This window comes from Gopherus evgoodei, chromosome 11, assembly GCF_007399415.2.
Source record: "Gopherus evgoodei ecotype Sinaloan lineage chromosome 11, rGopEvg1_v1.p, whole genome shotgun sequence".
NCBI lineage: Eukaryota > Metazoa > Chordata > Testudines > Testudinidae > Gopherus > Gopherus evgoodei.
This window is the reverse complement of record NC_044332.1, coordinates 43,290,497-43,308,958: the sequence shown is the minus strand read 5'-3', so window position 1 is coordinate 43,308,958 and position 18,462 is coordinate 43,290,497. Positions and strand designations below refer to the sequence as shown.

Genomic DNA, 18,462 nt, shown 5'->3' with positions numbered 1-18,462 from the left:
GAAGTAGTCCACAGTGCAGAACTTTAAAAGCCTTTGCAGTTAAACTCAAGAGGACGCCTTTTTAAAAATATGGCCCATTGTACTAAAAGTATAAAATGGAAAAATTCTCATTTGAAAAAAAAAAAATCAACACATTGTAACAGGAAAAAGGGGACTATGAACAGCTGTATGGTACAGCCATCAATATGTAATGGGGAAAACTTGTCGTGTGTGGTTTGGGTGCTCAGAGTCAGAGTCGAGCCAAGGGTCAGAGCCAGAGTCAGAGGCCAAGGACAGGAAACTGGAACAAGGCAGGAAAAGATCAGGAAAGTAGGAACCAGGAGCAAGGCAGGGAAGTAGGATCCAGGGACAAGTCAGGAAGACAGAGTTCAGGAGCCAGGCAAAAAGAGTCTAATGTAGCTGCCAGATAGGAATTCACCCAGTTATGTGGACAACTTCTTGTCTCACTCCTTCTTTGGGTTTAAATAGGAAGCCCTATTTAAATAGGTCCTGGCATTCCTCCAATCAGGGCCCAATGGAAGCCTTCAAGATGTAGCTTCAGGTTTCACGGTCTCTCTACTTGGTCAATTGGTAGCAAGCTGCTGAGTAAGAGCAGGACAATGTCAGTCAACGGGGAACCCTGTGGACCCAGGTTTGAGACCAGTAGAGTCATGATAGAATGATGCATAGAAAGCAGTTTTCTATACAATGAGAAATGCCAGATAAGATACCTTTTAAAGTTTTCTTTAAAAATAGTAATAATCCTTTGTAGTTATTACTTCCTTCATCAGGTGTAGCTATTTAGCCTCAAAAGGTTGAAAAGGGTAGAGCAGCTCAGAGGTCTACACAACATTTTCCAGGCTCTTACAAAAAAATGACAGTTTGATACAGGTTTGGTTTTATTTGGACCATTTCTCAGAAGAAACCAAAGTCCAAAACTAGGTGTGCCCTGCTCTGAAGTTCATTTGTTTATTTAATCCTATCATGATAATGGTCACTACAGGCTGTGAAGGGAAGACAAAGAAGTCACTACCATGAGGTGCGCTATTCTGGAACACTGGTAGGAAAAAAAAGAAAAAGAGAGAGAGAGAAAGAACATTCTAAATTAAACAGGATAGAGAATTTTTGGCTTTGATTTTGCTTTTTAAATAGATTAAAATCTACATGGAGAGTTAAACTTGCAGAATGGTGGTCACTCTCCAGTAGCTGCTTACTGCTAGCTCGGGAGCTACACAGCACAAGGTAGACTGCAGGGGATTTTAAAAATATTGGAGTGTGACTATTGCACTGTAACGTCACACCACATATAGTACCTATTTGGCTTGAAAATGAGAAACCAAACCAAAGAAGTTTAAAACACCAGCTTCTAAAGAACTATGCAATACTATTAATACAATGCAAAAAGCTGCTCTGCAACCTATTTTAAATATAGGCGTTGAATTAGACAGACAAACCACCACAATTATTATTCTTTAACAGCTCCACTGAAAACTCTGAAATTACACCAGTCGCAAGCCAAAATGTCCTTTTTTTTGTATTTTCAACATCTATAAACCTTTAGAGTCTGACACGCTCATGCACTACACCTTTTGTGCTTAGTGCAGACACTTACAGCTATATTTTCAGTCATTCGGAAGACCTCTTCTAATATAGTTATTTTAATGGAGTTTAATGGTGCTGGCAAAGAGCTGAAAGAGAAAGCCTTACTGATGAAGAATGAGTGCGCTTTAAGTTTTTAAACCAATTGCCTTTGAAGAAGCAATAAACAAATGCCTCAAGGAAAAATATTGTCATCATCAAAATATGGTGTTCAACTGAGTAATTTTTTTTGAAAGTTGTCTGAATGCAGAATAAGTGCAAATCTAAGCTAGCAGGGATCAGCTGGATGTGAAAGACCACAGAATACACGTTTATGTGAAGGAAAATAGGAACCTCAGCTGCACCAAAAACCCTAAGCCACTGAACAATGTCACCTTCAAGGACTGCAACTGTGCAGAAGTCCTGCACAAAACATTTTTTATATGCCATGAGAGCATGACATTTATGTTCTCCTTAACTGGATTTTGAACAACTTGCGTTTGCCAGGGTGAGCACGGGCCTGCTAAACCCAGGGTGGAGAGTTCAATCCTTGAGGGGGCCATTTAGGGATCTGGGGGCGTGCAAAAAAAAAAAAATAATAAAACCACACCCACACCCACACCCACCCCCTCAGAGACAGTACTTGGTCCTGCTAGTGACAGCAGGAGACTGGACTTGATGACCTTTCAAGGTCCCTTCCAGTTCTATGAGATAGGACTGACTCAATGCAAGCTCAGTTTTAGTTTAAAGCACAGTCATCTTAATCTGCATACTGTCAACAGGTACCAGTGAACTTGTCTAAGTAGGCTAGAGTGGGGAGAAGGTGGTTAATGGAAAAGCAGTGGCGGGGGTAGGGAGGTGGGGAAAAGCAGCACTCTTGTTTCCATCTTTCACATGACTTTACAACTGGCAATATCACAGACGGGTCAGAACTATGCTAACTGGAAATGCTCATTGCAGTAGGAACATTATCTATCTTGAAACATAGCCTTAACATCGTGCAGCCCCCACACTTTCTTCAGTTTTCTAGTATTCCTGAATTAGCTCATTCACATGTTACTCATTTGTACACATATGCACAAAATACATTTAAACAAGTATATTGAGGGTGATGTGAACATTCAAACTAGCATTTAACCACTTGCAAATTATGGAAAATTAACATTTACAAGCCAGAACAGCAGAACAAAATTCAAATCTAAATCATTGATAAAGATATTGAACAGAACCAGACCCAGAACTGATCTCTGTGGGACCCCATTCAATACGCCCTTCCAGTTTGACTGTGAGCCACTGATAACTACTTTCAGGGAACAATTTTCCAATCAGTTATGCACATACAATCTAGATGGAGCTACTATAAAGATATTTCCCTAGCTTGTTTATGAGGTCACGAGAAACAGAATCAAAAGCCTTACTAAAAATCAACATACACCACAACTACTGCTTCCCCCCAGCCACAAATCTTGTTGCCCTATCAGTGAAAGCTAGCAGGTTGATTTTGACACAATTTGTTCTTGAAAAATCCATGCTGACCGTTAGAAGATAAGGTGTAAACTAAGTGTTTGCAAATTGATTGCTTAATTATTTGCTTCGTTATCTTTCCAGGTACTGCTGTTAAGCTAACTTATCTGTAGTTCCCTGGGTTGTCCTTATTTCCCTGTTTACAGATGGGCATTATATTTGTCCTTTTTCCAATCCTCTGGAATCTCTCTCATCTTCAGTGACTTCTTGAAGATAATTGCTAATGGCTCAGATATCTCCTCAGTCAGCTCCTTGAGTATTCTAGGGTATATTTCATCAGGCCTTGGTGATTTGAATAAAATCAAACTTGTCTAAGTAAGTTTTCACTTGTTCTTTCTCTATTTTAGCCTCTGATCCTACCTCACTTTCACTGACATTCACTATGTTAGATGTCCAATCACTACCAACCTTTTTGGTGAAAATGGAAACAAAAAGGTCATTTGGCATTTCTGCCATTTCCACATTTCCGGTTATTGTTTCTTCTCCCTCATTGAGTAACGGGCATACCCTGTCCTTGGTCTTCCTCTTGCTGCCAATGTATTTGTAGAATGTTTTTTGTTACCTTTTATGTCTCTGGCAAGTTTAATCTCATTTTGTGCCTTGGCCTTTCTAATTTTGTCCCTACATACGTGTGTTTGTGTATATATTTGTCCTTTGACCTAGTTTCCACTCAAACTTTTTTGAGTTTCAGATAATTGAAGATCGCCTAGGTTAAGCCAGGGTGGTCTCTTGTCATGATTCCTATCTTTCCTCTGCAGTGGGATAGTTTGCTCTTATGCCCTTACTAATGTCTCTCTGAAAAACTACCAACTCTCTTGAACTGTTTTTCCCCTTAGACTTGCTTTCCATGGGGGCTTACCTACTAACTCCATAAACTTGCTAAAGTCTGCCTTCTTGAAATCCATTATCTTTATTGTGCTATTTTTCCTCCTACGTATTCCAGAAGACTGAAATTTCCAGTGGTGTGTGTGAATAAAATACAGCCCATTGATAAAGTATCATTTTTGACCTTTAATTAAAGCAGCCCCTTTCATGTACATTTTTTTAAAAAACCATGGTCAGACAATGTGCTCTCTTCCCCCCACCCACCCTCTTCCTTTCAAGGCCTTCTGTCTCCACACAGGGCAAACACATGGCATCAGGAGCCTGGAAGTGTGGGCCTACCTACTGCAAGCAAGGAGAAAGAATCAGATGAGCTCATGGGAGAGCGGCTACATAAAACAAATCAGTACACAGAATTCCGGAAGGAACAAATGGCATATCAAAAGGATACAGATGAAAGATGGGGGGAGAGAAAGAGGCTACAAAGTGCGAAGAGAAATTGATGGACTAATTCCTGGAGCATGACTACTGGTTGAGGGAGGAAGACAGCGCAGCAGGAACTGTTTGAGTAGCTATTTGCACTCATCACTACCAGGCTGCAGGCTCCAGTGCCACCTTCAGCGCCTGCCACACAGCGAGTCACCTCCACTCTATCGTGCCCTGCAGGCTATGCATCGTTTGGACAACTCAGGGGGTGGCTGGATCATGTCAAGGGCAATGAACAATAGCAAATGGAACAGATAAATGTTCCCTGTGCATTCATACACTAAATACAATTGCAGCTCACAGATACAAAATGACCAGAAAGCCCGAGGAGAAGAGAGACAGACAATGGATACCCAGGAATAGCTGGCCCTTTCAAGGCTACATATAATAAAATTTGCTATTGTAATGTTAGAGGTGGCACAGACTTTAATTAATGTCATTACACATCCATTCTCAGTAATGCTCACAACACACAAACTGTCATCACAATAATCCATAACTGTGAGTTGTAGTCCATGGCCAGTACTGATGAAAAGCATTGATGTTATGCATTTTATGAAAATGTTTACAAAATTCACAATCTCTAATATAACACATTGACAAATATCTTCCCACAGCTGCCCCATACACTACACAGCAAAGCCTCAAATACCATTTCATTGCTCTTCATGCATGGGACCATGCAAACTCATTATATGGGAGCACAAAGCATCCCAGATTTCTGTTGCACATGTGGATCCAGCCCCAGTCATGACAAGTGTACAGTCTGGCTGTGCTTTGCATATCTCTTCAGAAATCCAGCAGTGCTTTGAATCCACTCCTGGTAAAAATGGTCCCCCCCCATGTTGTTTTCGCAGACATGGTACAAAATACAAGACGCCACAATAATGTGGACTGCATTGATGACACTGCCATCTAAATTATTTAGAAGGCTGTGACAAGAGGATTTTCAATCTGCTAAATGCACATTCCACCACCATCCTACAGCTACTGAGTGTGTAGCTGAACCTTCTTTTGCCAGGTTCTCCGAAACCACTATATGGTTTCATAGCCATGACAACAAGGGGTAAGCGGCATCCTCTAGGACGACAGTGTCATTGGGTGGGAATAATGTCCCAGCTTCCCCATGAAGCTAAAGTTTCAAGCTCTGGAAAATCCTGGCATCATGCACCCTGCCAGTGCATCCTATGTTTGTGGCCATGAATGTGCTCTTTGTGGAGGGCAAACTATAGGCACGAGTCTCATGAATGGCGCCAGCGCACTTTAGAAAGCCCATTCTCTCAGATCCAGCAATAATTTCAGGAACTTTTGCTATGACCACCATCTCTGGGTGCATCACAGTCCTGATCATCTCACAAACTTCTGCCACAATCAATCCCACAGTTGATTTGCCAATGCCAAATTGATTAGCCATGGATCTGTAGCAGTGTGAGGTAGCCGGCTTCAAGGTGGCTATAGTGACCTGCTTCTGGACTGGCACAGACACCCTTAGGTGCGTGCCTTGATGCTGGAGGGTAGGGGCAAGAGATAAAGCTTCCAGAAACAACTGCTTCTTTGTGGAAAAATTCTGGACCCACAGTTGGTCATGCCAAGTGTTTGCATAATGATGCAATCCCACCAGTCTGTGCTTATGGCCCCACTCCAGAAGTGCTGGTCTGCACAGGGAGAACATGTAGCTAAGACAACAGGCATGAGCAGAATCAGCTGGGTCACAGCTGGCATCTCAGCAATCCTCTCCAAGAAGTGTCTTCGTCAATTCAAAAACTGCCCCTGACATGTCCACCAGTGTCTCACAGATGTGCCACCTGTTTCCCAAAACAGGACTGAAAGAAATGAGATGTAGAAGTTCTTCCATTGGGTTTAAGAATGTTTTGATGGTTCTGATTAGTAGGAGCATGTGGACACAAAACGGATCAGCTGGATGTGTTGGCATGCTAAAACCACCCAAACGCTTCTGGTCAGTGTCAGCTGGATGGACAGAAGTTCTCCCACAACCCACTATGAAACACACCCTAAAGCAGCCACAGTTGAAGAACATGGTAGGGACCCTGGGATACAATAGTATATGCCCACAGAAGCTGAAGTTGAGACTCAGGTCTGTGTAGAGCAGCCTGGACACGTCAGCATAGTTGTGAAGCCCAGGTTTCCAATTCAGCGTGGCTGCTCAAGCATGACTTTGGAAACACTGAGTTTGCAGATGCAGGTCACAACGACCCGGGCTTAGTGTTCTGTGCAGATGTACCTTAAATGGGCAGAGAAGTGTGTGGTTTGAGATCAGACTATAGAACTGTTAATTTAGAAGTCTACTATCAGAATGTGCTATAAAAAGAGAATGCTATAATCTTCTGTTTGTCCCCCATTATTGTAGCATCCCAGAAGCTCACATTGTATTTCTCATCATCACACCTCTGTAAGATAAAAAAGTAGTGTTCTCTCTATTGTACAGATGGGGAGTGGAGGCACGGACAGAATAAGTGACTTTCCCAAGGTCAGATATGAAATCGATGGGGGAGCAGAGAACTGAACTCACATCTCTCAAGTCCTCTCTAAAAGATCATGGAAAATTCTTTAAATATGTATAAAAACCTAATAATCTATAGGTCTGTATTGGGTTTAGTGATAACATGTTGTATTAACAGTTTGCCCTTATGCAAGGTGGGTATATCTCAGAGCAACATTACTTAAACTGAGGGAAAAAGGAAGATGGAAAACAGAAAAAAGAAGAAGAGGAGATTCCAATTTGAGTTTTATTGTCTTCAAAGAATAAAAGCCTTTTGCAGTACAGGAGGCAAACTGATTTGTAACTTTAGCTAATAAAGAAAAAAATGAGACCCTTCAGTCTTACAAAGACAAATTAACATGTATTAGGAAACATGTTTCACATGAATCAGAAGAGTGTGTAGGGAATAAAAATGAATTTGAATGGCTGGCATTTAAACTGTACCCAACACAAAAGCAGCTCAGCACATTGTAATCTGCAACCGAAAGCAGTTTGTGGGAGAGGAAAAAAGATTAACAAGCTGCTGCCAACATCACCACAGCTGTGGAAGGAAGGAAGACAATATGAATGTCAGCTGGAACTGAGAATGCTTGGACAAATTAGGGAGGGGAAAAAAATCATGACTATGACAAAAATATTAAAAGTCAAATTATCCAAAGGAACAATTACAAGAAGTTTCCGCAGGGATTGGCCCTCCTGTTCATGCTTTTGGTAGACAAAGGTAAAGTACTTATTCTAACAACACACATTAGGGTTAGAAAGGGATTTAAAAATTAAAAAGAGGTCATAGCAAATAATTAAAAAAAAAAACAATTTAATAAACTCAGAGGATTATATGCCCAATATGCAGAGATCCACATAAAGCATTCAGGCAAATGAGATTGCACACAAAGATAAACGAGGACTGCATGCAAAAAGCACTACTACTATCTTTGGAACTTGTCAGAAGCTAACCCCACCAAATGAGGTAACCCAAATCCACCTAAATAATGCAGCAAGAATTCCAATATCATTAAATGAAAGCTGCACACAAACTACCAGAGACCTGGTGATAGGTAGAATATTAGCACAAGAGATAATCACAATACTTAATTTTCACTAGGCAGTCTTCCAAGGCTAGATAGAACTGCGGTATGTAGATCTCTATTAACAGGGGGTCTGATTATTGAACACTGTTATTCTAAAAAAAGGGGATGGAGCATTTCCTCAATAAGTTCTTTGCGCACTTACTGCTAATAGCTATCCAAACCAGTCAAAAAAATAATCTTGACACATTTACTGTCCTTCATTTAGATTTCCATTGTTAAGAAACATATGGAAATATGGAAAACTAGAGTATACATACAGAAAGTAAAAATACATTGCCTTCTGTGTAATTTAAATGTGATGTGACATGATCAAGATCACATTATGAACAGAAGTCATTCTGGTACTGGAAAAAATGCCATGCATCTTGTACTGTCTGCCAATCACAAAAGGGTGGTTTTGGCATATATCTGTTTTTGTTTTCTTTTAAAGAGGGTTTTAGGTGCTCAGCAAGCAAGTTAAAGGATCTATCATTAAATTAAGAGAGCTGGCACTCACTGTGCCCATCATAAACTACAACATCAAGCACTTATTTCTGCTTCCTCAGGGTAGATATTCTACATAAGAACATAAGATTTGCCATACAGGCTGGTCTGTGGTAGTGACACAGAGGTCCATTAGTGGTTCACTACTCTGTGTCAGTAACTCGTCAGGCCTAACATACTCACTACATTGAACACAAACAGCTAACTCCCAAAAATTCTTGTGAGATGTATATATGGGGTTGTCATGGTATGAACCCCCACTCTGAACCTTAGCGTCCAAAAGATGGGGTACCAGCATGAATCCCCCCAAGTTTAATTACTTGCTTAGAAATGATAGAGCCGCCACCACCCAAAAATATAGTGTTTTGGGGCACTTTCTGGCCCCCCAACCCTTCCCTGGGGACCCCAAGACCCAAAACCCCTTGGGTCTCACAACAAAGGGAAATAAACCATTCCCCCCTCCTTTCTTCCTCCCAGATTCTCCCCTCCCTGGGTAACACTGGGAGATCCCTGTGATTCAGCTCCTTGAATCTTAAAACAGAGAGGAAATTCACCTTCCCCCCACTTCTCTCCCCCTCCCAGACTCTCCCTGAGAGAGAGAGACAGTAATCTTAACACAGAGAGAAAATCAGGCTTTTCCTTCCTCCTTCCCTCCTTCCTCCCACCAATTCCCTGGTGAGTGCAGATTCCCTCCGCTTGGGTCTTACACAAGATAGCCAAAAATCAATCAGGTTCTTAAAAAGAAAAGCTTTTATTAAAAGAAAGAAAAAGGTAAAAGTTGTCTCTGTAAAATCAAGATGGCAAATGTTACAGGGTCTTTCAGCTTATAGACACTAGAGAGAATCCTCCCCCCAGCACAAATACAAGTTTCAGCAACAGAGATACAATCCTTCCAGCAAATACATATTTGCAAATAAAGAAAACAATCCAGAAGACTAAACTACCTTTCTAACTGGTACTTACTAAATTGAACAGAATAGGCTGTTTCAGAAGATGGGAGAAATCGGTTACATGTCTGGCTTCTCTTAATCCCAAGAGAGAACAAAAACCCCGCGAAACAGCCCAAAACAAAGGCTTCCCTCCACCGAGATTTGCAAGTATCTTGTCTCCTGATTGATCCTCTTGTCAGGTGTTCCAGGTTCACTGTTTGTTAACCCTTTACAGGTAAAAGAGACATTAACCCTTAACTATCTGTTTATGACAGGGGTGTGTACACAGAGTTATGGATATGTGCAAGAATTCTATTCTTAAAATGTGTTTGGCAAGGAACGCATTAGCAGTCTGCCTTTGACAATGGACTGTGTATTTGCTTGTCTGACCAGCATGGTTGTCAGACAGACACAATGAGGGGACACATACATGCGAAGTAAATAAAGCCATCCAACTAGCAAATGAGGGAGATAGCCTCTGGATTATAAGACAGTGGGTCTGAACATCAAATGATAAGCAATTGAACCAACTGATCGAGTAAGTAATACTGTACTATAAAAGTATATCGATTAAGGTCTTTTATGAAAGCCTGGGACACACTGGTGATTAATAGCATTGTGAAATTTATGCATTAACTCTATGTGAGGAATTCTATTCTAGTAAAAAACTTTGTATACGCCCCATAGGTACATCAAGAATTTTCAGGACTAGCATGATAGCAGTTTGTATAGGATACCTTACATGACACCTTTTAGATACAGATTATATCAACAGTGTGTTAGGTGTAGCATGTCAGGCTTGACAAGTGTTACTGACACAGTAATTAACCATAGATGGGCCTCTGTCATGCCTTCCCCCCGACATTGACATATTGGCCTGGGTGACCCAGATGGGTACTAACCGAAGTGCTAGAACCCTAGAGGTGTTACCACTAGGGTGACCAGACAGCAAGTGTGAAAAAATCGGGATGGGGTGGGGGGGTAAACAGGCGCCTACATAAGACAAAGCCCCAAATATCGGGACTGTCCCTATAAAATTGGCACAGCTAGTCACCCTACTTTTCACCCTGCATCTGCCCTGCTCCTAGTGGAGTTCTGGCCCATAGCTATCCGTAGCTGTCCCAGACTCTCTCCATACACAATTTTTTGGACCACAGTACCTTCCAGCTGTGGCTCAGTTTCCCTACTTTTCCCCCCTCTGCTTTGCTAGTTGTACTAGAGTTCCACTGCTCCTAGCAAACCCTGGCCACAGCCCCACTCAACACTGACTCAGTTTCCCCAGTGAGGGTTTACCTCCTTGACCACTGAGTCTGGCTATTGCAATCTTGTACTTGAGCCCTTGGGCTCAAACTTGTTACATTATTACAGAAAACACACCAAGAAAAGACATTTCCCACATTTCCACAGTCAGAACCCAGAAGAACCTTTAGTGTCCATAATGACTCATGCTACAGGCAGAGCAATGGGATCTATCACACCCACATCTGTTCGTCTGCTAGTATCTGAGCAGGTGCACCATTATGTCCTTCCTCCTGGGTCCCACGGGTATGACTTGACCCTGTTCTGTTCGAGCTGGCTACATCTGTCCTGGTCAAATTGCTCCAGTGCTATTGCCACTCTGACACTTGGGTCTCCAGGTCTACCCATCTCGCTTCCCCTAGCAGCCTTTTCCATACCAGCCTCCACAGCTCTGGACCTTTCTCCGAGGCACCTAGGGAATCCATCTGCTTGGTCTCCTGCATACCCTGAAGGAGAAAAATGGATCCCCTCTGACCCCCATTTGGAGCAAGTGCCCCACAGCATGACCACCACACTCAGATTTCCTCTGAGTGGCTGCTGACAGACCACTGTACACACAGCTCTTCTGATTGCTTCTTGATGAGCTCAGCATGTTTCTTGGCTCCTCCTGCCTTTTCTGCTGCTTATTCATCTTTACACTTCCCTTTGCTCTATTTCCTTCTCAAAATAAATGGAAAATAATAAAAACTATAACCTTTAATTGTTCCCAGACTTCTCACTTGAGAATCACAAGCTATTTTACCAGTGCTTAATGTGTAAAGAACAAGGTGCACATAAATCCTGTTTAAATTAAGCCAATGAGATGCTTGGGGTTCACCACAGACCAATAAGTGGTTGTGTCACCACCTGCCCGGCAACTTGTCCTTCTGCTTGTATGTGGGCTGTTGGTGTTCAGGCTGTGAGCCACAGAAGCACACCATTTAAATGCACACAAAGTTGCAGGGCAGGTGATGACAACCCCTTACTGGTCTGGGTTGAACCCGAAAACATCACAGTGGTTCCGTAGCTCTGGTATCCCATGTGTGGCTGTGATTCATACCTATAGTTTCAGGGCTGGAGGAAGTTCTCTGAAGTACACTGAAACAGTTCTGTAACCCTGTACAGGGGATAGGGGACTCCTTCCTGGCTCCTGCAGCAGTGCGCTTATGTACAAAAGCACAAAACATTCTTTGATATAAAAAGTGAGCAGATATAAATATAATTGGTCACAAAATTATTCAGCCCTTGTTAATATGCAGGTACAGTACTGAACCTTGATCTCTAACCACAAACTACAGGCTGACTAGGCACTATGGCCCCAAACTCAATGCTCCTAGGTCACCCACGTATCTCAGGTATTTGTATAATTCTTATTGTCACAATCCCCAAATGTAGAAATTATATCACTTATTTCACTTGAAATGAGAGAGTCAAGATTACTCATGAGGGTAAATTTGCAGAATCACCCCTTCTGAGATATAAGCCTATCCTTTCTTTGTTATAAATTTCCTCAAGTGACCATTTGTTCTAGTATTATGGGGACAGAATTAAAAAAGGAGAGAGCAAGTATTTTCAATGAGATTTTTGTGCAAGTGAAACAGATGGGGATGATCATTAAACATTTCAGATGCAGAGTAATATTGTCTTGATATATACGAAATTTATATCTCAACTCCAGTTAATGCCCCTGTATTCTTGGGAAGGGGCTGATATATAGGAAGACCCAATTAATAACTCCTGCCAGATCTGCCTGGAACACCAAGCACTGTTCCCTATACCCTTTTAATTGGAGGACAGCCAACACTGTTCTGTGACCTACACCAATCTACAGAAGGACTATCTGTTCTTAGATCATTATGGAAACACTGCATGCTATCAACCAGCTGTGCTGCTCCTGCACAGCCTAACAGGAGACAGAAAATGGCTTTCAAACAAACACACTCCTATTGATGCCCTTCTCCACTGCATCTACCACTATATTATTCAAAATATTCAAGATCCCAGAGAGCAGGAGTAACGTCGATCATTTAATAGTTCCTCTTTGCCACTCACTGTAGCCCATTCTATAAAGAGCCCAGACCTGTTCTGGAGGCTGAAAAGAATGACCTTTAAGGTCTCTCTGCCTTGAGACACTTAGGGTATGTCTACACTGCAAAAAAAAGTAGCAGCAATGAGTCTCAAAGCCTGGGTCAACTGATCCAGGCTCACAAGGCTAGCACTTGGGGCTCAAAATAGCAACACAGATGTTTGGGCTCAGGCTGGAGCCCAGACCTGAAACACACAATCTTTGTTGAGTTTCACAGTCCAAGGCCAAACATCCACATGGCTATTTTTATCCCCAAAGCACAAGCAAGAGTCAGTTAACCCAGGCTCTGAGACATCCTGCTGTAGGTTTCTTTGTTCGTTTGTTTTTTGCAGTGTTAACATACCCTCAGATACATTCACTCAAGATCTCCATGAAAGGCATGGAGTGCTCTGTTCCTTAGGGCCTGCCCTTACAAACTGGCCAGCATAGTTATAAAGTAAAAACAAACAACAGAGTAGAACTTCGTAGTATTGCAACAGTGGTGGGTGTAGGTAAGAAACATGAGCTCAGAAGAGCAACAAAGCTTTATATGTAAGGCTGTTTGTGCAAATTTTCTACACTGATGCAACTACTGTCTATCATTCTGCACCAACATTTCACAGGCAATTCTGTCAATCAAGTGCAGAAACCATTGGCAGGTTATTTTGTGGGCCTGATTCTTAAAAGTATGATACCATGTGATCAACCACAGGCACCACTGCCACAGAAAAAGCAAGAATTCTTTGGGCATGCTGAAGGAGGAGATCAGAGATATTTGCATTTGAACCGGGCTTACATCACATCTATTTAGATAAACATAACGGCCAAACTGGGTCTGACCCAAGGTCCATCTATCCTAGTATCCTGTTTTCTGACAGTGAACAATGCCAGTGCCCCAGAGGGCATGAACAGAACAGGCAATCATCAAGAGATCCATCCCCTGTCGCCCATTCCCAGCTTCTGGCAAACAGAGGCTAGGAACACCATCCCTGCCCATCCTGGTTAATAGCGATTGATAGACCTATCCTCCATTCATTTATCTAGTTCTCTTTTGAATCCTGTTCTAGTCTTGGCCTTCACAACATCCTCTGGCAAAGAGTTCCACAGACTGACTGTGCATTGTGGGAAAAAAATACTTCTGTTTGTTTTAAATCTACTGCCTATTAATTTCATTTGGTGACCACCGGGTCTTGTGCTATGAGAAGGAGTAAACAACACTTAATTTACTTTCTCCACACCAGTCATGACTGTATATCGCTCTATCATATCCCCCCTTAGCTGTCTCTTTTCCAAGCTGAAACATCCCAGTCTTATCAATCTCTCCTCATATGGCAGCTGCTGCATACACCTGATCATTTTTGTTGCCCTTTTCTGAACCCTTTTCCAATTTCAATATATCTTTTTTTGAGATGAGATGACCACATCTGCATGCAGCATATTTTCTGTCTTATTCTCTATCCCTTACTTAATGATTCCCAACATTCCGTTTGCTTTTTTGACTGCCGCTGCACATTGAATGTATGTTTTCAGAGAACTATTCACAATGATGGCAAACATCTCTTTCTTGAGTGGTAACAGCCAATTTAGACTCCATCATTTTATATGTATTGCTGGGATTATGTTTTCCAATGTGCATTACTTTGCATTTATCAGCACTGAATTTCATCTGCCATTTTATTGCCTAGTCACCCAGTTTTGAGAGGTCCTTTTGTAGCTCTTTGCAGTCTGCCTCGGACTTAACTATCTTGAGCAATTTTGTATCATCTGCACATTTTGACACCTCACTGTTTACCCCTTTTTCCAGATCATTTATGAACATGTTGAATAGGACTGGTCCCACTACAGACCCCATGGGGAACACCACTATTCACCTCTCTCCATTCTGAAAAAACTGACCATTTATTCCTACCTTTTGTTTCCTATCTTTTCACCAGTTACCAATCCATGAAAGGATCTTCCCTCTTATCCAGTGACAGCTTACTTTGCTTAAGTAATAGTGATGGACCTTGTCAAAGGCCTTCTGAAAGCTTAGTACACCATATCCACTGGAACCCCTTGTCCACATGCTTGTTGACTCCCTCAAAGAATTGTAGTAGATTGGTGAGGCATGATTTCCCTTTACAAAAACCATGTTGACTCTTCCCCAACAAATGATGTTCATCTATGTGTTTGACAAACAGAACTGCTGCCAGTTTGCAGGACTATTCCTTATAGCACAGTACAATTCCTAATGTTTTGCCCCATCCAGTTTTAAGAGTCCCTAGCAACAAAATTTCCATCTTTCTGACAAACTGTTCCATGCTTGTATAGATCTTGCTGTAAATTTATCCTTTCTTAAGGTCATCACATTACTTGTTCTACACCTTGTGCTATATTTAATATATTATTTTACCACAATATTTACACTGTCGATGTCTTGGAAAGAGAGAAACTAAGTTTGCAGAAGATTAAAAAACTATAGCAAAAGCTATGAGACTAAGCCATAATGTTGCAGTTTTAAAAGTCCAATACCTCATGACCTCTGAGGCCTATAAAAGAAACATACCAATTCTCATAGGAAAGCAGAGTGTGGAAGGAAATTAGGCCACAGCTACCTCCAAGTAATAAAATGCTCCTGTTTCATCCCTCATTGTTCAAAAGTCCATTCAAAACATGCCCTTGGTCCATGACTATATCTGGGCTATCCTGTGTCTCAGACACAACAGCGATCTCTCCAGAACAGTATGGCTCAAGGATGGTTACTACAAAGGATAAATTATGCTGAAAGCCACCTCTCCCACACTTCTTCAGTGGTGGTGAATTTCACTTTGCAGGCTTGACAGTGAAGCATTCTCCACCATTACTCAATTCATTTTAGAAAGAGAAGATTTTCTATAAATATGTCTCTAATCTTTTGATTTAGAATCTATAGAAAGTGTGTTAGGAAAGACATTATACATCAATAAATAGTACTGAAAAGAAAGTGCTGCTGCCCAGCAAGACAGACAAGAAATTAAAGAGGGAAAAAAAAAAATCACTCATGATTAAGTACTCACCTGGGAGTTAATCTCTGACGAGCCTGTTGCACAGAGATCATTGCATTCCTCACCTACTCAATTTTTGTATTCATGGCTTTTGCATCAGGGTCTTGCCACAGCATCATCACTCCAATGAATGCTTCCTCTTCCTATGTGAGGGTATTCACTTTGTTATGGAACTAGTTCCACTTTGACAATTGTGGGCACAATCTCAGTTACACTAAAGCCCCAGCAATGTAACAGAGGCCTTCGTTAAGTTGAGAATAGAAGCCTACATCTAATAGAAGATTTGGCGTACAGTTCATTGTCATAAGGCAGGGTGTTTGTAGCATCCCTGTGATCTATTAATGCTGGTAGCTCACTGAAGGTAATTTGCAGTTCAGAAAGGGGTGAATGACACGAGGTAAATGGCACATTCACTGTCTCATTGCTGGCATGTTCAAACAGATCCCATGATGTAGTATCATCTAATTGGCACAGCAATGAAGAGTCTTGGCAGAATGATATTTGTGCACGTATGCCAAATTTCAAAGGTAAGTCTGGCTTGACGAGGTGTGTACATAAATCCTAGGATTATAAAAAGGGACCACCAGCTCTTTGATGCACTAATTTATTCAGGAAGTGGAAGACATCCTAGCTGCTCTCAGAAAGATTATACAACTATGCAAATTTAATTAAGATTTAAAATGCATGCTATGGTAATTGACAGCCAATAGGCCAAACCCTGTGTGAGTTGATTTTCTGAAGTTAGTTGGTGACCAATGGGACACAAAAAGGAATTTGAATATTTCAATATTTATGACTTTTGAACTTTGTAGAATGGCCATCAGGAGACTACTCTGCCAAGGTCATTCCTGCAATAATGCTTTCCATTGTCTGTTTAATTGTAAAATAGTCTTTATTCTGCCTCTCTTCATTAAAATATTTATATGCAAGGTACACAATCCTAGGGACTAGCTGTTCTCTACACATTTTAGGTGGGAATTTACATAGCTGATTATAGTCAGGACAGCTTGAATGTGTGATAAATCTGGCCAAGAACTGCAGAGTCTTAGTCATTTAGAAATTATCAATTCTGTACCAATTTGGTCAATCTGAGAGATTTCTCTTTACCCAAAATCATGAAAGAGCTCATCATTGGAATCTGATGTGATAATATACCCATTATATATGTTATGTTAACTATTTTACAGAAAGATACACATCTCCCAGTATGTTCCATGACTTTTGATCTTTGCCACTAGTTTAAAAAAGGTTATTATACAAATGTGAGCATTTTAGTAAGATATTCAGGAAAGATAAAGACATGCAAGTTTTTAATACCTGCCAATACAAGTTTATGTTCTTCTCACTGGAATCAGTCAAACACCATCATTGTCCAATTCCATTTCAAGTCAACCACTGCTTAAAACAATCTCCAGGCCCTCACACAGCACTCTCTGATGCTAATAGGAGACCTGCTCTGAGGGAAAAGTTTTGTCTTTTGAGTAAGTCCATTGCTAATGATATATACCACCACCACCAATCAGGGCATAAATACATGGACTCCCATCAGTAAGGGGCACACATTTGCCCTTTAGGAGTAACACATATACACATCTCTGACTAAAGTATAGTGCTAGGATAACAAAAAAGAAAAGGAATGGAAAGGGAGGAAAGAGGGATGGAGATCTTAGTTTCCATCTTCTAGGAATTATGCTAGGACAGGGGTAGGCAACCTGCGGCACGTGAGCTAATTTTCAGTGGCACTCACACTGCCCGGATTCTGGCCACTGGTCTGGGGGGGCTCTTCATTTAAAATTTAATTTTGAATGACGCTTCTTAAACATTTTAAAAAGCTTATTTACTTTACATACAACAATAGTTTAGTTATATATTATAGACTTATAGAAAGAGACTTTATAAAAACGTGAAAATTCATTACTGGCACGCAAAACCTTAAATAAGAGTGAATAAATGAAGACTTGGCACACTACATCTGAAAGGTTGCTGACCCCTGTGCTAGGGTATTTAAATTACTTGGTATTTTCTCCCCCCCTTAGAGTACTAAATTAGTTCCCTTGGTCACTGTGGCATAGCTCAGGATGATTAGCTGCAAATCACAAATATGGCCATATGGAAAAACATCTCTTTCTCTTTTTCTTTTAATGCCTCATAGCTTGTCCTCTCCCTTCTGTCCATTTTTTAAAGCAGAGATCCAGCCAACGCTTCCACATTTCTGTGCAGGCAGGAGCAGGGAGCACAGAAGTCCATGTGCTTTATTAGTAATAAACCAGAACTAAGATGAAAAGCAAGCACTACCTCTGAGCATAAATGAAAAATATTATATTAGAACCAAGCACCTCCCAGCACACAGCACAAAGTATGGTTTTCATCTTGAGGTAGGAAGTTTATGGCATAAACCAGCATCACATGGGGCCATATATCACCCTCTTCTGTGAGCGTGGGATATGGTGATTCAGTGGAGAGCTGCCTCTACTGTATCACTCTCTCCTTACCCCACCATCATTGAAGACTTTCTGTGGGGAAATCCTGCACTGTGCAGGACTGGCCACACAGGCAGCCCTCTACATCCTCAACCCTAAGGAATTTGATAAATTAATGCTCACGCACTCAGCATTAAAGTTATTCATCTTTCCCTAAGTGCTCCAGAACCCTATTTGGGGCTCCCCAGTGTCTGACATCAGACTCTAGGGGCAAAGACTCTGTTGTT

General features: G+C 41.3%; 1 protein-coding gene across 2 annotated transcripts in view; it reads right to left on the bottom strand.

Moving 5' to 3' along the window:
* STK39 (serine/threonine kinase 39) overlaps positions 1–18,462 on the bottom strand; it is a 185,665-nt gene that overhangs the window by 77,164 nt on the left and 90,039 nt on the right. The window lies entirely within an intron of this gene.